Source organism: Coccinella septempunctata, chromosome 8 (assembly GCF_907165205.1).
Source record: "Coccinella septempunctata chromosome 8, icCocSept1.1, whole genome shotgun sequence".
Lineage (NCBI taxonomy): Eukaryota > Metazoa > Arthropoda > Insecta > Coleoptera > Coccinellidae > Coccinella > Coccinella septempunctata.
Genome location: NC_058196.1, coordinates 5,721,048 through 5,745,487, shown reverse-complemented (window position 1 = coordinate 5,745,487; position 24,440 = coordinate 5,721,048). Strand labels below are relative to the sequence as shown.

Sequence of the window (24,440 nt, the reverse complement as noted above, 5' to 3'; positions counted from 1 at the left end):
GTAGCTGAATTTCTTCAAGTAGAGAGCTTTTGAGATCTCTACCCAATCGGCTGTACCCATCGTCGTGATGGGTGGAATTTTATCTTTTTTAGGTAACTCCGTTGCTTTTTTTGCGGTCTCTTCGCCTGAAGATGAACTTTCTTTACGCGCGCGTTTTGTGGGCGGCGCGTTCTGGGTTTTAGCAACTTGAGTTGCAAAATTTCTTTTCTTTTCCGGTTCTGGAGCTACTTCCTGTTTGGAGGAATTTTTGGGGACCGCTAACGGCTTTGCAATTTCAGCAAATGTGGGGGATTTCTGTGCCGTAATGTGTTTTGCAATTTCAGCAAAACTAGAGGATTGAGGCGCTTTATTCTTGTTAACTTCCTCTCTCAAGAGGCGTATCTCCCCGACCAACTGAGACACGGTTTCAGTCAGTTTATTTATTTGAGCCTTCAACTGCCCATTCTCTTCTTTGAGCCTTACAAGCTCCTCTGCATCTCCATCGCTGAATTCTTCGGTGTCCGTAGCTTCCATGTGGGAGCTCTCATTGTCTGAGACCTCCGACATGGCTTTTTGTCCGTATTGAACTATATGAGGTATTTCGGAATAATAATGAATATTGGAAATCCTTACTACTATGTTACTATTAAGCTATGTGGCTAAATTAAATATTTTCTATACTATCAGAAAAATATATCGACTCACCAGTGATATCCGTGGAACCAGCGATCTTGGGATCTGGACTCGACACTGAATACACTGAATTTGAACGAATTTCCGCTCTATAGCACATACACTTATAGAACTTACAAAAAACGGAAAACGGAATCATAAATTCCGCAGCTTCGCCAGTGTACACTTTCACCTCCGCTTTCTTTTTTACGGCACTGTGACACTTCGACTTTCTCGTCCGCTTTCTCTTTTATAGCACTAGGAGCACTGTAGCACGTCTTCTCTTGTCAAGCGAATGACTCGGGAAAATGAAATTCAATAGCACTTTCAACATTAAGCCAAACCTTCAATTCAGAGTCAACCGTTTGTGAGTTATTGGGATTACTTTATCATTTTCAATTTTGCGATTGTGGGGCATTGTAACCCTATTGGCTGTACTTGAAATAAAGAAAACAGCAAATTTGAACTGCCTGATTACTCTGTGATTTCCGGGAACCACAGAACGGAACTAAAAAAGATGCTTCGATCAATAACTCATATCTTAAATAATCAGCAAACAAAAACTGCTGAAAATTGCTTTATTGTGAATAACAATCGGCAATCCTAAGTTTCTATCTTCATTCCCACGTGAGAAACGAACAGGCCAATATCCTAAACTAATTCATATATGGTTGAGTCAGTCATCACGAGATAAGTTTTTTCCTATTGCTTTGCGATAATTCTCATAACAAATGATCTAGGGTCGTATCCGGATTTATTTCTGTAATCTCTTTAAACTTGTTTTTCAACTTTGTTATTTTGAAAGTTTCGTGAAGGGGATTTTTGGTGGAACGCTTTATTTTGACCACTTCTACCTTCTGTTAAAAAAAAACCTCTACTTTTAAATACACCCAGCATACTTCAAAACGAAGTAATCGTAGATAAGGATAAACTTTTGCAACTAATTTCAGGAAATACGGAATTGATCCGATATAATAAAGGAAGCTGTATCACATTTGACTCCAAGAGCTAGAATGTATTCAGGAGACTGGATGGGTATTTTCGAAGACAAAATATCATTCCCGACCTGATTTATTGTCTGATTTTCTTTCAGTCCATTACATGATATTCAGAGACTCCTGCCCGTTTACATCAACGATCCTTGAATTTTAAGGGATACCTGAACCATTTAACTGCTTCTTAGCCACGATTTCGTTCTCACCAATTTTTAAGGAACTCTTAAATGCTAGGAACTATAAAAGCCCGAAAGTCGATCCCCTATTGAATCCCTAATAAAGATAAAGCGGATGACATATCTTCGATACGTCAAAAGAAATTTTTGAGAAATAGATAATTGTTAGTAGTGAATTTGTGGAAAGTATCGATACTTCGAAATCCCAATCATCAATTTGAGTAGTAGGTATGGGCTTTGTGTATTTATTTGGTGACACGGTTGTTTGTGAAGTTAGATTGAACTAAAAACAGTCTTGAGAATATATTTCCGCTCCACAGTGATAACTTCTAAACACTAATTTTGAACATACACGATGAATTTTTTTGTTGAATATTTTGGAATTTATTGATTCTCTATATCTCGAGCAGGATGTACGGTGAAGAGATACGAGTATATATAAATTTGTATGTCTATCAATGCATATGGAATATTCTATTTGCCTTTATTTTCTGCCCTTATGAGTATCAATAAAAAAACTTGTATAAAACAATTTAATTTTCATGAATATTTCTTTCTATACAACGTAAGTTGAGTAAATAATTTTTTTCATGCAAAGGATGTTGAATATTTGGGAAATAATTATTGAACAATATATCGAAATCAGACTTTTTTATTGGTATTCTCGAGGAGAGTACTGAAAGTTGGGAATTTTGATCGACATTAATAGTTAAGGACTCTTCAATTTGTGCTCCTCTGTATGAACCAGACATAAAGGGGCGGAATTCGGTTGAAAAATGTTGTTGAATTATGCTGCAAAAGTGTTTTTCAATATAGCATCAATCCAAGAAAAAATATACCAATTTTTCTCTTTTTACATCTTTAAATCTTCCTATTAGCTTCCATGAGCACATTCCGGATAATATCTTCTCTATTTCTCCGCTCACAAATCTCTCCATTTGAAATATTTCATATTTGGATTTACTTATACCTAAAGAAGCAATTCATTCTTATCTAACTCCTGCTTTGTCATGATCGTGTTAAGGATTTGGAGTGTACTGAACTCATCATGAAATGCATTTACTCATCATGAAATGCATTCAGGACATTATTCAATGTTATCCATTTCCACGTTCTGTTTTTAGACAGCTACAGTCTTATGTAGTAGTTAATGTTCATGAATAGCTGGCTTTAATGGGACGACAATTCTGTTTTGGTGAAAATATGATGTAGGGACACTATGTTAACAAGACATGAAATGAAAAATATTATAACCTTTGTCCAGACCTATACTATCAAAAAATCGTTATAAGCTATTGTCCTATAAGTATTCAGCTCTCGAAATTTTCTTCAAAATCCATGAAGACGTATATGTATATTGAAATTTTTCGACAATTTGAATCTCTGAAACAAGTATGATTAGGACATATTTTGAACACTGACTCAGACTCCCCACATTATCCTCTACGTGCCATGGAAGCCTGCACAATTATTCTTGGAATCTTGAAACGCCCTGTATATGTTATTCGAGTCCTGTAGAATCTCTTCAAAGGTGGTCACATTTCACGCTTCTTATTACCTTTCTGTTGTTCATGTCAATATGTAAATTTTTCAATGAGCGTAAGTGAATGCCAATCCTTAGGACATTCAAGAAATGACGAGGATCAATTAATTCAACTGCAACTGGACTGATTGGTGTAAATTTGAAGATGTACGGAATTAGCCGTGAAAAACCCATTCCGAAGGCAACTGATGGATTCTGAGAAGATGATCCGAATTGATGCTTGGAATCGTTTACTTAATTAAACCTTTGCGGCAATTACCACGGTGGCGTGTTTCGCACGAATATTAACAGATAGCTTTGACCACAACTGTCGGCAATCCCCCTTTGTTACTCATGCAGAGATTAGTTTCTTCGCAAAACTACTCTTATTTCCATCATAAAGTAAACCGGTATAAGAGAGTACCGGATTATTTCTTGACAAGACGCCAAACGAAATGCATCGTTGTTTACTAGCCTTCCTCGCCGTTTTCTATCTGAATGCGGAGGTGATCTTCGGCGGGAAGTGTGAAATTGTGCGTTTCGCGAAAGAGAAAAATGTAGCAAGAAAGTGCTGCCTGTTAAATAAGAACGTCGACGAGAAAAACATCATCCGATTTCAACAGCAGGGTTATGTTGTGGTGCAGGATGATCGTGGTACTTTGATTTGTCGAAATATCGAAGAAGGGGAGGAAGCAGGGACACCCACCGGACATGAAGGCACGAAAGGGAAAAAGGTACCTAACATCGAGGTTTACCAAATAATTGATTCTTCTAAGAGATGCCCAGATGACCAAGTGGTGGACTTCCAGGGTAATTGTGTTGACCCATTCAAGTGAGGCTTTTTTGTTTGTTGCAAAATTTCCAGAAACTGAAATTATTTATAAATGAACATTCAGCTGCGCCTGAAAAAAATTGTGTTTGATTTATTCTCCTTTTTTCATAGTGTGTATCCGAGGAATTTTCTCTTTGTAGGTATAAGTATTCTTTTTCTTGGCAATCAAAAGATTCCGCATCCAAATATTAAATTTTTTCTGTTGATTTTCGAAGCATTATCAATGCAGATGCTACTCATTCCGAAGTGGAAATAAAAAAAAATAATGAAAGGACTTTTCGGAACCTAGGGAATAAATTTCTTATGGTAAACTTAAACTTTTCTTCGAGATGTTGATTAAAAAACTCACGGATTGAATTTTTATATTTATGATCATAAATTTTTCATTACAGCTCTTAGGTCATTATTGAAGTAGTTTTCATTAAGAAATTGAAATTCAAAAATTTCGACATTAATCTGAATATTCAATTATGGAAAACACGATTCAATGTTCATTTATTTTAAAATTGATGAAAATCTGATTTATTGTACCATGAATAAGAGTTCTTATTTCATTCGTAATACCTACTCAATTATCCGAATTTAATCGAGTAAAATCGAATGAAATTAATAATCTTACCTTAGACTTAGATTGAAACAATACTCAATTCTCGAACCAATTATATAACTGCTTCCATAATCCTTCATGTTTTTCATGAAGGAATCGGATATTGTAAAAGAATCAAATTTCATTCTCGATATTTATAAAACATGAAGGCCTTATATTTTTGTTCGAAATTATTCAGAGAAAATTGAAACATGAACATTACATTTCTACTCCATTCATATTTATTTTAGCACTCGGTTGGCCATGAAATAATTTTCTCAAGTTTTTTTAGCTAAAACGGAGTAAGGTTGGCACTCATGAAATATCGTTAATGTCATAACGCCGTTGCCATAACTAATATATATTAATATTACAAAAATGCCGTAAGTGATTGAAAAAAAAGATAGGATTCAGAAAGTGTTATTTAAAATTTTTATGATAGTTTAATGTCTGAAATATAATATTGAAAGATCTAACGGCATGCAGACAGGAGTTGAATTCCGAAAAAAGTACCACCCAGAGCAGAATTCAAACCTACGAATGTTGATCCTCTCCACCTCTCTAACATTTCCAATCGCTTTCGAATGCTTTAGTTGGGAAGTGATAATACTAACACGAGAATTCTGAGGATAGTGGTTTCCAGACAATGCAGATGAATCCTCACGTCTATGGGTGGTACTTTTTTCAGAATTCAATTCCTGTCTGCATGCCGTTAAAACTTTCATAATGCTATTTAGAATTCAGGTCCGCTAATTCAAATCAAATAGTTACTGCATCTTCTGCATTTCATCTTCGGGTTGATATTTTTGAAATCTACAACTAATGCAACGTATTCAAACTTTGGCCAAAGAAGATAACCAACATTAACTATCCTCAAGTGAGTGCATATTATGAGTCAATTTTCTTCCACAGCAAAAAGAAATATATTTAAAAACTGATCCCTTGTATTTTTCATGCAAATAACTTTAACTTAGTATGCCTTCAATCGATTTGTATAATCTTCAATTATGATCGTCAAATATTTTCGACTTAATATTTTCTGAAGTGATTCGATATTGTGTTGAAATACGTAATTACTGAGTCTTTTACGTAGAACGGACAATATAGCTCTGATTTAAAACCCAAAAATGTTTTGACAAGCGTCATAACCCCACATTTTCGTACTATGCAGAGTGAAATGTGTCAAATTTCCATGGCCAGCCGAGTGCTGAAATAAAAGTGAATGGAGTATACACATGAAACGTATGAGTATGTTACATTGAAAGGACGATATAGTAATTATTGTTTCGAGAATGAATACATTTTACTGTGTGAACTGAAGGTAGGAGCTGAAAGAAAGATTCACTTGAGCGACACAAAAAATTAATTGGATAGTGTATTTCACGAATTTGATTTTATGTTGATACTCAAAATCGACAATCTTAATTCTTTAAACTATAAAACCTAAATAAATGGTTCAGTAAAGCATTTATTTTTAATTTTAATTGAACCTTTGAATGTTTTGAATGTTATTGTTGTGTGGTGTATAATTTGTTCTGAGAGACATTCGTAGGAATTCTTATAGGATCATTTATGTGTATCTAGATAAAATAATATGGGATTAATATTTTGAATCTTTTCTTGAAATAATTCACTAGGTACTAGCAGATGTTGTTTGTTCTTTGAATTCACCACCGTCGTTGGAATGCAATATTGTACTTCTTTGTATAACTAATTCTATTACGTTTCTATCGGTTTTTATAGTCAAAATAAATATGTACGAAATATACGAAAGAAGCCATGGTGGCTATACTGTACCAATTAAATGATTAAATATTTGACTGCTTTTCTTTTTTGATATGAATTTGTTTCAGTTTGAACTGAATTCTTCAATCTTATTGTGAAAAGTGTTTTATCCTAGTTCACACTATCGGGGATGCGCTACATAACACTTTTTGAGATGAATAATTCTGCTGCATGAAATGCAAGATTCTCGTATTGTTCAAACTAATATCTCTATATCTAATAGTTATTTTCTCTACTTGAAAAGAATATTTTGAAATTCTTGTTTTGTGATCTTACATTTTATTTGGATATTAAAGTTCAAAATAAAATTTCTGCATACAGGGATTCTCTGGAACAACTTCTTAACTGAACATTTAACCACTAAGTACATGAGGAAAGAAAGATAAGAGTCTCCATATTCATTTCATGATTGAGAAATACAGATTATTTCTCCTCAATGAAAACGTCGAATAGGTTCTCTTGATTACGATAGCTCCGTAAAGGTTGAAAAAAAAGTTGCTGATTATACGGGGGTATATTCTTTGTCAAGGTGACACCCAAGCGGTTCCAAAAATGCCCAATATGATGGGTTTCACACCGTTCGTTTGAGTGATACAGGGTAATTTCTAGTTTTGGGTCATATTGTCAAAATGCTTAATTTGACAGATGATTTATCACTAATTCGTGAAATTTGGTGTATAGGATAATACGATGCATCTCCAAATAGATGTAATTAGACCTTTTCAATTTCCAGGACCAGACTATAATAGAATTTTCGATCATGATGAAAATCACCCTCTTTATAGGGAAGTTGAAAAGATGATGTTCTATTTCGAATAACATTATATAAACTTCATCAGGGTCCTAAAAATTTCATGACACATTCACAAAAAACATTCACTGAAAAAAAATCATTCAAAACAGGCACTCGGGTGGTGAATTTTTTGAGGGATTCATTTCAAAGGAATACCCGATGTACAGATGAATGGGAAATATTTCAATCTGTGGGATGAAATCAGAAGTGTTAATAAATTGCATCTTGATAAATGCTGCACAACAAAAACGAAGACATGAAATGAGAGAATCACAAAAGATGTTCGAAATATCCTCTCTTCATCTCAATACATTTTTGAGCTGTGACATAAATATGATACACTGATTTTCTTATCTATTCCGGTCTATTCCTTATTTCATTGCATGCTGCTTCAATTCTTTCTCGAAGAAATTCTTGGAATCGATCTCCACTTTATGAACCAAACATGGGAAGTAGCGCGATAAAAAATAGATAAAAGGCGATAAATCTGGAGATCTTTCAGGCCAAGGAATAGTACCCCCTCGACCTATGAGACGGCCGCTAAAACGATCGTTCGAAATTTCCCGGACTTGTAAACTTTAATCAGGCGTACCACCTTGTACCATCTTCATACTAGAAGATATCTACGTTCAGATTTGTTTTATATCAACTAATAATTAAGGTAAGAAGTCTAAATACGTTGACGCATGCAATGGTCAATAAAAAAAAACCAGGTCCTATAAATTGGTTATCATATCAACAAGACCGCACCTCATATTAATAGGTGATGTATACTGCGAATGTCTTTGAGTTTTTACATGTGAATTTTCTCGAGCCCACACACTCATGCAAATTTTTCATATTTATTATACCGTCTCGGATGAATTGAGCCTAGTTGAAAGAAATTATTCTTTCCGCGAAGAGTGCAAAAAATGAACAGATCCTCTCGCGAATGTCTGCATTCAGTGTTAGTTTTCTCAGAATTTGTGGGTGTGCAAAGAAATTTTATGCGACCTTATTGGAGGTTGTATAGTGTAGTATGAACCAGCTTATCAGATTTTCAATTTTTCTATAAACAAGTTGATTTTCATAATGATTTCTGAAAATAATCGATAATTCAAGTCCGGTCCTGGAAATCGGAACCTCTTTTCCCATCTATACATAGATACATGTAGTCATCCTGTATACAAAATTTCATAAATTTGTGATGATTCATTTATCAAATGAAGCAATTTGAAAATATGACCCATGACTGCATATTGCCCAATAACAGTAAACAGAACGATATAAAACCCACCATATTATGTATTTATAGCACGTGCTATGCCAATGTCAGCTGTCACTCTATGCAGTATGTATAGTTCATGAGGATTCACCTGTACTAATCCGATAAACAAAATTTTGTGTGAATCGTTCAACTTAAAAATTGAAAAGAACGAAATATTGTAAATGGGATGGTATCAACAAGCTGACACTCAAATTCAGCTCGAAAATATATTTAAAAAGCTCCCAACGAAATATTTTAACTAAGTATATTCACCCCCAGACCCCAGAATTTTTTTTCTCGAAAAAAAAATTCAAACAATGTAAACGTTTTCTTTTCGAAATTCAAATTTTCGCTCGAAACATTGTTATTTCCTATACCTAAAACAACTTCAAAAGACATCATCTCAATTTGATACATTTTATTTGTCAGTTGTTGCGATTTTTCTTCGTTTTCACTCGGAAATGAGAGCATATTAGGTCTATGTCTCCAGACCCCCCAAATTTGAACATACTTGTAGAGTATGTTGTAATTTTATATACTTGCATAAAAACTCGTCGCCGCTAGGTGTTCCACTACCTGAACTTGAGATTGGGTGCTGACTAATGTACAACCTCAATACTGAATCATTTATGAGCCATTAGAAAACTCTTACCGATTTTCGTCGCCAGCTCCCGGACTATAATGTTGAAATGAAAGAAGGTATTCGCTAATATTGCGAATGCAGCATCTTCCCATTGTCTTATATATATCGTAATAAGTAGAAAGGAGGGCAATCAATCAATCAGTACTCGTATGAGTAAGATAATGTCACACAGTGTAACATAAGTTCAATTGTTCAATATATAGATTATAGTTCAGTGTTATCTATTGATCCCATAAGTAAAGGTCAGAGCAATCGAAGCAAGAAAAAGAAAAAATTATCATCCCACAGTGATAGCACCGGCAGTATTCTATATTGTTAATGCTTGTAAGAAGAGGTTGGAGAAGAAAATCAGAAGCAAGATGTTAGCTAAGTGACAAACCATCCTAATCAGTGAAATATATAAATCGATTAAGCTTTCAAAAAACACTCTGTAGAGGCATCTTTTTTTTTCGTTCACGTGTGCGAAGACGATGCACCGGACAGCTGGACGTGATACCGCCCCTGTCTTATGGCAATAGTTGAATAGTTCATCAATTGACCTATTATTATAGATAATAAAGATACTGGAAATGCAATAATTTTATTTGAATTTCTTTTTCAATTTTATTTTCGGTAATTACAAACTAGAGAATATCAAATTATAACCTTTATATTTTATTACGTATGGCAGTTGACAATTTGAATGACATTTCCCTAAAATCGATTCAAGTAATTCTGAGAAAAATTGATCCTGAAAGACGAAAAAAAGAGATTCTCGATACTAAAATTAAAAAAACTTGAGTTATTTATGGACGGTTCGAGATTGATTTTCAAGAAATTCAGAAATCCTGCCTGATGTTTGGAATAAAATCCAGCAATTTTCCTCTGAAATACAAGAAATATATAAGGAAATATTAAATATTCACGTCAATAATAGTTACAGTTTGATAAAAATTCATTCGAAAAATTTGAAAAACAGAAGGAAATGAACAATGTGTCTAGCAATACAGTCATGTTGATGTGCCATCAGGAAAATATTTTCTGAGATACTGGAATTTATGAGATTCCTTTTCATTTTATAGTGATGCGAACCCAGCAAACCAACATGTTACATGCATAAGGGTGCTACATAACATTTGAAACACAACTGTGGATTTATAAATAAATATTCCATATACATAACGTTCTCATTTCACGGGATACATATCAAACATAATATAATATTTATGTATCATAAACATTAATTTGTTATTTTTTTCATGAAAAGTATATGGTATATCAATTTCGTATTATCTATGATATGTATCATTTTGAATGAGAATGTTATGTATATGGTATATCAATTTATAAATGCACAATTTTCATTCAAATGTTCTGTTAATTTTATGTAGCAATCAGAGCATTAAATCCATATTATTACGATATGAGAGTATACACATAACATAATACTTATAAGTATTAATTTTTCAGCAGTCATCCCGACAATGAAACTAACGGTATGATGTATTGAATCGTAAAAAAGTACAAACATCAGTACTGAAAGTAGCTGTTATCGAAACTGTTTTATTCAATTTCTTACTACTAGCGGATAGAATCCGCCAAAATAGGCGAATTATCATAGACATATAGACATATAGTCTCTATGTCTATGCGAATTATAAATGAACTTTGATAACTCAACTTTCATAACCAAAATTATTGACGTTCGGAGGAAAAAGAAGGGTTGTGTGATTATGCTGAATGTTCACATTCATGCATCAGTATGACAAATTTATTATACATATATATTATAATATTTGCAAGGATAATAAACCTGATTCCATTCGTCAGAGATACAATATTGTGTATATCTGATGATTTTGTGTGACAAATGAAAAGCAAATACTCGAGTTATTTTTTAGAACATAAAGAGTGCGATTTTAGTTCGAGTTTTGAGAATTATTTGGTTTCCACATTGATATAAGGAGCAATTTTTATTCCATACAGTTAATATGGTGCACTTATATGGAAAGTCACATGTTTCCATAGCTAGGTAGGTTGGAGGGACCACTCAGCAACACAAGATGTCGAAAAGTAAGCAGGTTCGAGCCCGGAATGAGAAGGAATTTTAGGTCGGAGCGGGAGACAACCACGGATCGTAGACATAGGTTACTACTAAAGAAGTCTCAAGTATGAATACTGACAATTAATCAGGTGCAACAATAAATTATCGTTTTGGTACAGTTTTTGCCCAAAATAAGTACGTATTTCATCAAATATGGCGATCCATTGAATTTTGGATGTCCTTGTATTTATTGAGGTTATATTTCAAATTGGTAGCAGATGTTCTGTACCAGAGCTATCATCCTTTGCACATAGCATGTAAGGTACAAAGTACCTATATGTGTACCGAACATGTAATATTGCAGTTTCGTTACAGTATACATAGCGAAAAGCGGACATAGAGCTCTCGTTGGACAGATAACGGATAGATCGTGTACGGAACTTTGCTATGTAACACGGAACGTTGCAATATGTCTGATACGTTGATGTTAAGCAATTGTGTTTGCTGGGAAGTCTATCAAATTCTGCACAAGTTTTTGTAGAATAAGATACTAAGTTTCAATTGAATTAGTATTTTGTTGAATAATGAGAAATTCATTTCAGATACCTAAGGTTTCGAAACCATCGATGATATTCTGCTCATCAAAAAACTCCGGCGCATTCGGACCATCAAATCCTTCTCTTCTAGAGTTAGATTTTTTACGACCGATCAAAGGGACAGAGAGAATTAATTCTCATCACGAATTCGTCATCGATGAGTCCAATCCAATCGATCGAGATGAGTGTTTTCGAGAACAATGACGGCAGAAGATATTTCTTGAGATGTGTTGTGTTGTCTAACATAAAAATTGCTACAAATTAAAATTTCGGACACTATTTCTAACTCCTCCATCAGACCAAACATTGTACATAAACAGAATGGCTATTGAATTCCCGGGCTTCTTATCAGAAGAGTGAAATAAAAAAGACGCCATTATTTAGATTTCTCATCCATTGTTGATTGCTTAGGAAAAAGTGCCTATTTACTCAAATTGTTTAGGGTCGGATTTAAAAATGTAAGAATTAATTATAAGTTGTTATTCTCTATGAGCTGTCTGTTGATTTTTCACATACATTAATTTTCACGCTAATTAACCTATCTGACTACTGCGTCAAAACTATAAAAATGTATATGGATTCAAGCAAAATAACAACGCAAGTCCTTACAGTGTGATTCACTAACAATATTTTATGGGTTTATTTTTCTTCATCAATAGGATACAGCTATAAATTTTTTCCTTGTTTATCAAACAATTATAAATCATGCACCACCAAATAATATTCGATTTGTATATTATTTGTTCACAGTGGTGTCGATTAAAATAATACAAAAAATCTTTTTCCAAGTTTGGCCTCAGTGCGTTTCGAGTAGAAACAGGATACTGTGAATCATCATTAAACAATATTATTCACAAATTTGTGAAGCCAGGATTTGAGTAAGACTAAATATATTTGACAAAGATTATAGAATTAGGAAGATGAGAAACGCCCTCATATCTCTAGTACTAAAACCCGGCTACATTTTGGCCTGTGTTTCACATACTGAGAAATTAGATGGCGCTGATATCGTAATGTCAAACAGATAGATTACAGTTGTCTGCTTTATAATTGAAGGGCGCGAAATTCGAATTTTCTTCCTTGTATTGGAATATCGACTTAGTGGAGACCAGAAAAAAACAACCTGAGCGAAGAAACAAAACCAGGGCTGTGTTTTGTGATCAGGATGTATTTTTCATGTGAACATTGTTTTGAATGGATTAATATTAATGAAATACTTTGTTAGATTTGCTAAATTTTTATTCGAAATTTATGAAAAAAATATATGACACAATTGAAGATTTTACAGGGTGTATTCAGAGGTGAAGTTTTTTTTAACAGCAGGTAAAACTGGTGAGAATAATTTTGTCGAAATTCCCACCTTTGAAAACACCTGTATACAAATAATACAGCTATGAATATAGGATACAAAAGTACATATTGAACTATAATACATATATCAAAGTTGTTATTTCCATGCAATGAATTTTTGTGAATCAAGAGAATTTGTTGAATTTGTACAATTTTGATCAGAATTCATATGAACAAATATTTGAAATACCATATAGTCCATATATTCTGCATCGCAAGGAGTTGATTATTGTTCCTGTTTTCGGATCTTTCTATCACTTTTGGGGAAAGACTTGGAAGTACTCTGCAGAATGTGAGAACTTCTTTCAGGTACACTCGAAAGAATATCTCAAGAAGGGGAAGTACTTGTAATCTAGTTTCATAACAAAACAATTAATTCAATATAATGAATAAATTATCTTAGATCATCTATCATCAGTATTTGTCGTAACACTTTCAATCTACTCGCTTTCCATCTCATGTGGCCTCTCCAGGAAAGGAATGCTTCCTGCATACGAAAAAGATATGCATTCAACATATAATAAATGAGTAATGCATTGCAGATATCTAGGAAGCTTTACTATCAGTATTCGACTTCACACTTTTGATCTGCTCGCTTTCCATCTCATATGGCCACTCCATGAAAAGAATGCTTCCTGCATACGAAAAAGATATGCATTCAATATATGATAAATGAGTTATGCATTCAATAATGCATTGCAGCTAACTAGGAAGACTTACCATCAGTACTCGATGTATCAGATTCAAACTGCTCGCCCTCCATCACATGTGGTTCCTTTGGTGACCCTTTCATGCAGGGGTACTGCATACAGCAACTTACGTGGATGAAAAGCTTCAAATTGACTTGAAGTAAAATGTTCACCGCACATGGTGTAGCTTTTACTCAAGTCAATGTCTTGACGCCCAGAAAATTCTATCCACTTCAGAGCACTGAAAATGAAAATCAATCAACATCCGAGTCACATGGTGCGAGTTTCAATACTTACATTTTCTTTGATAAATTCGAAAAACTTATATTTGAAGAATCCCAATAAGCAGTTTCCATAGTCCTTCACCATACAATATTTTCCGTACGACATTTTGAGCGAAGTCTTTTAGATTTCACTAAATAAAATACACAAATAACTTCAAAATTAGCTAACAAGAACGAGCTAGGTAAACGAGCGGTACAAATATCAAAACATTAACAAAACGGCCATGTGCAAATATCTCCATGAAATGGCAAATGGCCCTCGAATAAATATATCAACCAGTTTTAGTATTTTAATACACAACGGGGTGCGCTCACACAAGTGTAGTCGCTTCGTTTCCCATCTTCCTAACTCTATAATCTTTGGTATTTGGTTTTTCCGAATATAACTTTTCCACACAAGTCAAATTAGATGTTCGGAAAATGATGAGGCAGAAAATTGAAAAACAGATAGATGGTTTCCAAATGGTACTTCTCCAGATTTATATTAAAAAACATCAGAGACATTTAGTGCCATTTATATTTTTTTTTGGGGAGCTAACATGGAATAGGACTTTTTCCATTATTTTACTCGATATGAACCCGAACAAAGAATATTAGAATCAAATATAACCAAAACTTATAAAGTGGTTAATGAGTTATGTTCAAATGAAACAATTGAGGATATTAGTATTTAAACTTGTATCTTGATAATTGGGGCACAGTGAACTGTAACCCCTTCTCACTATCTTGATAATAGAGAGAGAGATAACCCCATAAAATATAGGTTCTTTAGAAGCACCTCAGTGTCCTGCTAACCTGATTATATGAGGATTTCTCAATGAAGCATCCTGTACACAAACACACTTTCAATTCCAACTTCGGTTGAATTTTGATTTATAGCATATAGAATAAAAACTGAAGCATATAAGTAAACAATAGAGTTTTAAATTATTTCTAATAGGTTCGAGGCCATTCTTTTAGTAAAATTGTTTTTCTCAGTTTTTCTTGCTTTACATATTTGTATCTCGCTTTATTTTATTTGAAGTAATTATTTTTCTTTCTGTTTCTTTTCCCGCTCATCTCTATAAACACGAGAACTGTTTTAATGCTTATAATTTAGTATTAGGTAGGTAATACACGCTTGATTAGGCTGCATATTTATGCGAGCGAATTTGTTCAACTTTGACTGTATACGTATTTTTTGTTTAATAAATTTCATTGAAAAATAGAAGTTTATACTCTCTCGCACTACCTAGAAACTAGAGTATTTTCTTCAAGGCTGGGTCATCCATCGTTTGATACTTTTGTTTCTCAACAACAATCTGTAAATTATATGAATTGAACAAAACGAGGCAGTTAAATTCATCAAGGTTGAAATATTCAATTCACTATTTTTTGCATTAAATTATGAAAAATTAATAGTTGCTTGGAATGAACATACGTACGAGTAGGTATTATAAGATGAAAATTCTATCAGACGCGATTATTACGATAATTCTGAAAAACTACACAACTCCAATCAAGAACTATTTGTCATTGACTAATTGATATGGTAGATCTAAAATGAAGATTTCCAATTCGAAATTAATGACTACAATTTTACTTACCTATAAATATAACATATCGAAAACGATTCAAAAATGAAGATTTGGCATGCTTTATATACTAATTGCAAATAGATTTAAACTCTCTTGTCAGAAGTAGTGACTGAAGAGAAGAAGTATATTGAAAAAAATAATAATGAAATCAAAAATGATTCGGAAAATTCAACTCAAAAATTTCGATTCAGAAGCTCAAAGTTGAATTTTTAGACCGCTGTGTCTCTCCATAATCTCAAAGCCATTTTCGTAATCTTGCATGAATACCTACCTGTAGCTCAACCCAGAAGCATTAAACCTGACAACCGAATTCTAAACTGACAGATTTTTATTTTGAATTCGGCGAAATTATAATTTTTTAACAAAAATTAATAATACTTTGTAAGGGTTGTTCCTTAGTATGGATCTGTGGAAGGGGAAACTCATGGTTGCGAAACCTGAGAAGGTGGTTTGGGAAAAGCTCACCAGAAATATTTCGAACCACTACCAATAATAGTAGGTACTTGAAGGAGAAGCATATGTATTTATACCGCAGAAATCTCTTCTTTCAGTAATCTATAGGTGTTGGATCAGGGGATGGACGTGGTCGAGTTACGGGTACTCTTCTGCTGATTCATCTGTTTTCAAAAGCAGTACCTATTCAAGTAATGGCGCATTTTTCTTGGTTAGTGGGTTGGGGCTCCGTCATTTGGAATCATATTGCATCCATGAGTGCAATTTTTGTTCAGAAAATCTAAGTTATTGTAATGCCTGCATATTTTACCCAATGCATGGTGAAAAACCAATCAAAGCAATTGAAAAAATGAAATTGAAATGTTTTATGCACAAAAGCTTAATTTTTCGTAATGAGCGAGGAGAATATTCCTTTAAATTTTATCATATTTACCAGATTCTAGAAGTGCCAGATTGAAATCTCGTGAGCCTTTATGGACTAATGATTTTCTGTATTCGACTAATAGCCATAAAGAATGGCAATCAGAATGCAATTCATGTAATCTCTTTAATAAAGATTTGATTACTGATCCTTCAAAAAAAGTTCCTGGCTTTGATCTTCCTAGAAAAATTTGGTGTACACTAAATCGACTGAGGACTGGCCATGGTCGGTGTAATAGCATGCTCTTTAGGTGGAATGCTGTTGATAGTCCAAGATGTGAGTATGGTGAAGAAGAAGAAACTATAGACCACTTGGTGAAGAGTTGAAGAATATATCATTTTCAGGGTGGTTTCGAAGGTATTCATTCGGTGACCGATTCTTTTTTGAGATGGGTTATAAATTTCAAAATTATTTAATGAGTAATATAAAATTCAATACCCCTCTCGTTTTTTTCTTTCTTTTTTGTTTTCAGATAAATTCTTCGTCAATCATCATAGTAGAAAGAATGGGAGGAAGTTTTTGGATTTTGTCATATGAAGATGTTCTTCAATATAATAATTTCAGCTTATTCTTTACACAAATACTTATACGGGCAAACAGAGAGTTTTTTCTGAGGTTTTTATCTCTGTTTTTTCATGTATCATACGAAGATATGTATGGTACCCCGTTGACATTTTTCCTCTGCTTACACTGAGATCTGGAACGAGGAACAGGTTTTTAGGATCTGTCTCTTGTTGCCATTTCTTTACACCTGCTTCATTGTTTTTCAGATTGTAAAAGGTTGTAACACTTTTTTTCAAAAGAATATATATATATATATATATATATATATAAAGGATGTTGCTATGAATTCAAATTGAAAGTACTAAGAAACTCTTTACAAGCTTCCCTCGGAGATTCGTTTAAAATCGTGAAGTGACCGAAGTGATTAAATTTTTCACTCCATTGCTAGAGAATCAAGTATCATTTCATTCATCAGTTGTGAAATATATTTTTGTGACTGGTTACGAAAAGTAAAACGTTTCAAAACGTCAATGATTTTCAAGTGTCACTTTAGTATTCCAAAGCATAGAACGAACAACTTTGAAAGGCATGTTAAATACCAGGGCATACAATTTTTTAATCATCTACCTGCCGAAGTGCAGAACTTGAATTTTAAATCATTCAAGAGGCATCTGAAGGATCTGTTGGTTTCCAGGGCTTATTATTCTGTTGATGAGTTTATTACCACTCAATGATTATGATGTTTTAATTTTGGTATCAAAAATATTTATAACCTGTTTGTTCTTCTCGTCTTTATGTATCAATGTATATATATTTTTTTTTTCTTTTGTAATACTGTTTCATTGTATTATATATTCTTTTGAATATTCATAATTATAGTAATATCTATACAACATGACTTGTTCTATACACATCTTTGTTTGTATCTTTTGGATCAATAAATACTATTACTATATGTCAAAATTAGAAAAAATATATTAGTCACCCTGTTTAACCGTCGTAACATTAACGGGTAAAGTTGATCCAAGGTTAGTGGGAGTTTTTTTTAGAGTGGCCTCAGAAACTGACATAACCTGTTATCGGTCCATCAAGTTTTTCGTATAGATTAACTTTCGATAAACTGAGCTCAGGGTCTGGGCATTAGACTTCCGATACTCAAGAATTTGCGAGGGTGACAGCCGTCCAACAAAAAATTTAAAAGACCATTTCCAAACGGTAGTCAACTTTGTACAGACCTCCTCCAGTTATTTCGAGTTGAGAATCGAAAAATTTATGAAAAAAGGGCGAAAGTGAAATCACGGCAGAAAAGGCGGTTGCCTCTGACGACGGGAGAAAAAAAGTTGATTTCATTCATCAAACAAAACTCCATGCATTCGCCATTTCTGCGAATTCAGTTCGAATAAAATTTCATTATTATTTCAAGAAAATTATCTTCAATCCTCGCTCCATCATATAAAAATTTCCAACTTGCTGTGCTTGTATCGAATCGAATGAAAGAAATAAAATTTCCATACAACCGCATTTAAAAACAACTTCGAAAAATATTTTTTTAGGATGAACAGGAGATCCACGATCCACATGAACATCACGTTTCATTGAATTTCTCCGTCTGAATGTATTTTCCTTTCATTTTTGATATGGTTGCATAGAATGAAAAAATATGTATATTATTATCAGACTTCGCAATGTCCCTGGACCTGAATCGATGTACAAAGAGAAATTTGTAATATGATGCATTGGCTGAAGAAGGACAATGTATTGTTTATTTTCATTAATTCGTGGTTCGTGGAAAAGGATCAATCGTCAGTTTTTTGTTCGTCAGAAAAAAACAAATGCAAAACCTGCCCATGAGTTGTAATTTTTTTAGTTTATATATGTTCTAAAGTGTTGTGACACTTTTCATACTCTATGGTTTTTTAACTATGACTACTGGTGAAACCGCAGTGATCTTTGCTCTGATAGTGGTAGGTATTTCTTCAGTTTTTAGATTAAACATATGTGTTTCTTTATTAGAGGTTCCTTTTTTTTCACTTATTTCTTCTGGTATTTTATTCGGAAGGAATAGCTACATCTATTAGGAGGCTATGTATTTCCTTCTTGTTTTTCAGTCTGGTTCGCATTCTTTTTCGCAGTTTCCATCTTTTCAATTTGGCAGTGTCTACCATAAGATGTGCTGATAACAATTATGTCCATATCTACGTTGTGATGGTTGCAGATGTTCTAATGAAATTGTTTTGCTACTCTGCTGTGACTGTTCATAATTCAGATATGCTTTTTCTTTAGGCCGAATTGAGCAATCTGATATGAGATCAGTGAACTCTAAAATAAAGTTTGTTTAGAGTTCACTGTATATGATGGATGCTTCCATGGAAGCACCGGCAAAAACTGCATTTCTGCTCATTGTTGATTGGGCTGCCTTGAGAGCTGTTATTGGTAGGCACCGCTGTCCTCATTTTGAGTATTGCATAGGTTATAGGAGCTCAATTCTTGGTTTCGTTATAATAATAATCAATATGTATCATTATATGTATAATCATATTACACGGACTATACGAATACAAAACATGATGTTGCCAAGATTCAATACCCACACCAATAGTCGGTAATAAAATAACAACTTCTGAGCTCAAAAAAGGTTCCTTATTACAATTACCGTCCAGACTCTATATCGGAAAATGATCATCACACGCTCTACTGAAATCGTGCGGTCCTCAGAGACCAGAAAATAACACACAACGGACATGACTTCATATTACTGATCGACTGATGAGAATAGAACACTATTCCTAGACGTAGCAATTCCAAATAAAAACTATATAGACACATCGAAAAGATTTCGAAATACATTCGAGATATTGATAAAAAATCAGGAGACAATTGAAATTAATAGATATCAAGACCTCCCCTATTGTCATTTCATTCGGTTTAATACGGAAGAAACGCACCGAGAATTTGAAGCAACTTGGATGAAAATGTCTATAGAGTAATGCAAAATGTAGTAAGGGGTGGCTATAGGCTACGCAAAGACATGGGAGATCAGGAATCGAATCGATACCAAGGAGACGAAGAGGAAACTGAACCTATCGAGCCTGGTTCTTTCTCGAGTAGGTATTGAAATTATGATATTGAATGGAAAATGGTTCAGGTTTTTATGAACATATCTAGCGCATTCGAGGATATACAGGCTGGTCCAAAACGGTGAATTTATTTCGCTCAAGGCTAGAACATCTGAATTCTGATACTAGGATCTTCAGTAATATTCCGTTTTGTTTATTCTTCAAACTGTGGATTTCTTCCAACGTTGATTTTGTTCAAAATGAAGTTTCACATTCAACGGAATGAACATTATTCTTCTTTTCTACTTTTTCTTCGATGTAGTGCAATGAACTATTTGTTATGATAATTTTCCTACGGTGAGAGGGTGTTTGGGACTCACTGATTAATAACGATAATTTGTCCCTAAAACATATATGGTTCGTCAATCTGATTGGGATCGAGTAACAGGAAGAAAGAAAAAAGTTATATTTTTTGGAATAAATCTGGATAAGTACCATTCGGAGAAGACAATCTGGAGTTTTTTCAAAATTCCGCCACCTCATCAACGAAAAATCTAGTTGAAAAGTGAAAAAGTTGTATATGCGGAAAAAAAAATACATTGAGTCATTTTTTTCTGGCTTTTTGAATTTGTAGATGAAATTTAAAAAAATTTATACACGGGATATTGTTTCGCGTCGAAACATATTCATTATATTTAAGGCCGAACCTGTAAAAAAGCTTTCGCAATTTTTTTCGTAGATTCCACTGTAGACAATGAATATACGGACTTAATATCAGGAAAATATAGAGTGTGCTTCATAAGTCATAATTGATTGAATGAATGAGAAAAATCAATAAATCACCCTATCCATTATAGATTTATAGATCTATAAAATATAGGTTATGTAGCAGCACCTTGGTGTCCTCTACCTTTTTATGCGCATTTTCCACTGAATCACCATATATACAGACAGATGTATAATTTATATGTAGAGGGTTGTCAGGATATATTTTCTTCTTATTTTCATGAGGAGGTCATAACCACATAATGAGAACCATAGAAAGCATATATTATGTTAGTACCTCTTCCTAGAAGAAAACAGAAGATCATCCAAGAACCCTGTGCATAATATTCCGTATTAATTTCCTACGTTAAACATTCTGTAGGTATATTAGTAATCTGAGTCGTCTACGAGCCTTGGTATTCAGCAAGCTTTTGGTTCAACAAAACACTGTTCTCACGGATTGATGTATGTAAGAATCGTTTCACTTGAAAATGTTTTTTTTTACGTTTGGGTGGTTTCACTACTTGCTTTTATTTTTAATAATTATTAGATTGAACAGTGCGCTGTGCGCTGGATCCCCCCTTTTCAATTTCTTTTTGCCTCATTTTGTATTTGACTGCTTATTTCCAATTCATGAAATTGAATAAAGACCGTTATCGTTATTATTAATATTATGGGGTGTAAGGGGAAAGGATGCGTTTTATAGCCTCTCCTCTCAAATGCCAACCTCACCTACTCGCGGTGCACGAACGCGGAGCACGGTTTTTACGAAAGAGGCTCTAGTGACCGAATATGAGCGGTATAACTCTGTTTCCCACAATCACCTAGCCTGAATATTGGCTTGAGCAGGAAATGGCTCTCTGCGTTGCTTAAGTTACGTCTTAGACCTTGTCGTCTCAGGTTACCTATGCCACAAGATAATCTAGTCGAAACCGGAACTAAAGTTGCACTGACAGCGTTAAGAGTGCACCTTCAAAACACCTTCTAACGCAGCTCCTACAAAAAGATGGATCAGTCGAACAGGACAAAATTTGTATCCGGAGGTAAAATACCCTCACATTCGGATCTCCGGGGGAGGGTGCCTGAGCGAGTGAATCATCGTACAACAACCAATGAAAAGCATTCAAAATATTAAGGAAAAACTGAAAAAAAAAAGAGATATGCGTATTCAGTATTACTGTCGATATTACTATTCTAAACATCTTAAGCACAAACCGTCTTCACATTTTTGTAGTCGAAGAATGTGGGAATATGGTACATTTTCTGAATTTCGATAAACTTGCCACAGGGTGTTACAAATGTTGTGTCAAAAATAGAGATAAAGATTTGCTCATAACTTTCGTTTTCAAATTAGAACTTCAATTTTTTATGATTGTGTTGGATTCTGCGATGAAAAATAATGACAGTTTTCTAATACGTCAATGCTCTAAAAATTAATAATTCCTGAGTTATTTAGGATTTTCTGAATTTATGTCGTAGAGTAAAATCAATAAAATCATTTTGTGGAATCGAAAAGTAATTGTAAAAACTGATTATTAGATCTGTCACTTGTGAATTATTGGGAAAATTCATCTTCTATGACCATGTATTATTGATATGAAACAAATTTGATTAATTTTACTCTACGTACGTCATAAATTCAGAAAATCCCAAATCACTCAGGAATTATTCTTTTTTAGACCACTGACATATTAGAACACTGTCATTATTTCCCTTTGTAAAATCCAAGTCGAAGAATGTGAGAATATTGTACATTCTCTGAATTTCGAAAAGCTTGCCACAGAGTGTTCCAAATGCTGTGTCAAAAATGGGGATCAAGATTTGCTCTTAACTTTCGTTTTTCAAATTAGAACCCTAATTGTTTATGATTGCGTTGGATTTTGCGAAGGGAAATAATGATAGTGTTCTAATATGTCAATGGTCGAAAAATGAATAATTCCTGAGTTATTTAGGATTTTCTGAATTTATGTCGTAGAGTAAAATTAATAAAATCTACGATTCATTCTGTGGAATCGAAAAGTAATTGTAAAAAGTGATTATTAGATCTGTCATTTGTGAATTATTGGGAAGATTTATCTTCTATGACCATGTATTATTGATATGAAACAACTTTTATTAATTTTACTCTACGTACGACATAAATTCAGAAAATTCTAAATAAATCAGGAATTATTCATTGTTAGAGCATTGACATATCAGAACACCGTCATTATTTCTCTTCGCAGAATCCAACGCAATAGTACAAAATTAGGGTTCTCATTTGAAAAACGAAAGTCGAGAGCAAATCTTGATCCCCATTTTTGGCACAGCATTGAGAACACTCTGTGGCAAGTTTTTCGAAATTCAGAGAATGTACAATATCCTCACATTCTTCGACTTTGAAAATTTGAAAGCGGTTCCAGAATAGGAATATCGAACATAATACTGAATACGCACATCTTTCTGTTTTTTCAGTTTTTTCTCAATATTATGAAAACCATTTGGACGAATGCAATGGTTTGTACAGAAATATATTCAAAATACTCTTTCATATCAAATACGAAAAAATAAACAAAAAATATGAAAAATTCATTTTCATTTCCTGTATAAATTAAATTGATTAGGTTAGGCTTCAAGAATATTTTAGCTCAGTAGATGATGTCGAACAATATCAAAATCCAAATTTTCAAATTTCAAATAGGTCCAGTTCTATAGAAACGCCTAATAGGCTGTGATAGACTTTTCGTACTCTGGCCGCTCCTTACGGTTGCTCGGGCGCCAGTGGGGCAATCAGTCAAATCCCACGTCTCTCACAGAATCTCCAAAGAATAAGAGAGCCCGGGTATACTTGAGTATCAGTGGAGAAGGAGAAACGGAACAAGATGAAAGACCTTTTTCGAGTCAGAAAAAGCACGGTGGAACGGAAAGAATTCTAAAATATATGAATTCTGAAAACAAAAGACATATACGGTTTCCGCTACAAATATGGGACTGGTCGGTGGAAAACAATGACATAATATCAATCGATTGTCAGGTCCTATTATGAAAGTATCGTTGAAGATATTGACTTTTGCGGCAGAGCAAAAATCTGCCTCATCACAAGGCCCTGGAACTCGGTACACCCTGTATAGAAAAATAACTTATGTTCATAGGAGGAAAGTTGAAGTATATCAAAGAAAATCCTGTATACATAACTATCACATTCATAATTGACTGATATTACGAAATGAACACTTTTCTTGATCATTTTGTATATAGAAAAATGATTTATGTCTTCAAAGAATATTCGGAGCATGTAGCCTTCATCAGTTTCGAGGAAAGTAAAATTCTTTTACACCTTCGTAAATATGAACGACCAAGCAATGAATATTTCCATATCAAAATGAAAAGCATCGTCGATCTACGAAAAACTCGTAATCTGTTTGGCTACACTGTTTTGTGTGGGACTTCCTGTATGTATGTTAGCAGCTATCAAATTGAAGCTCATATCATCTCATATTGTATGTGTTATCCA

The 24,440-nt window shown here is 33.7% G+C and overlaps 1 protein-coding gene across 1 annotated transcript in view; it reads right to left on the bottom strand.

The window, feature by feature from the left end:
* Nucleotides 1–24,440, bottom strand: part of LOC123319555 (tachykinin-like peptides receptor 99D) — a 709,883-nt gene that overhangs the window by 556,124 nt on the left and 129,319 nt on the right. The window lies entirely within an intron of this gene.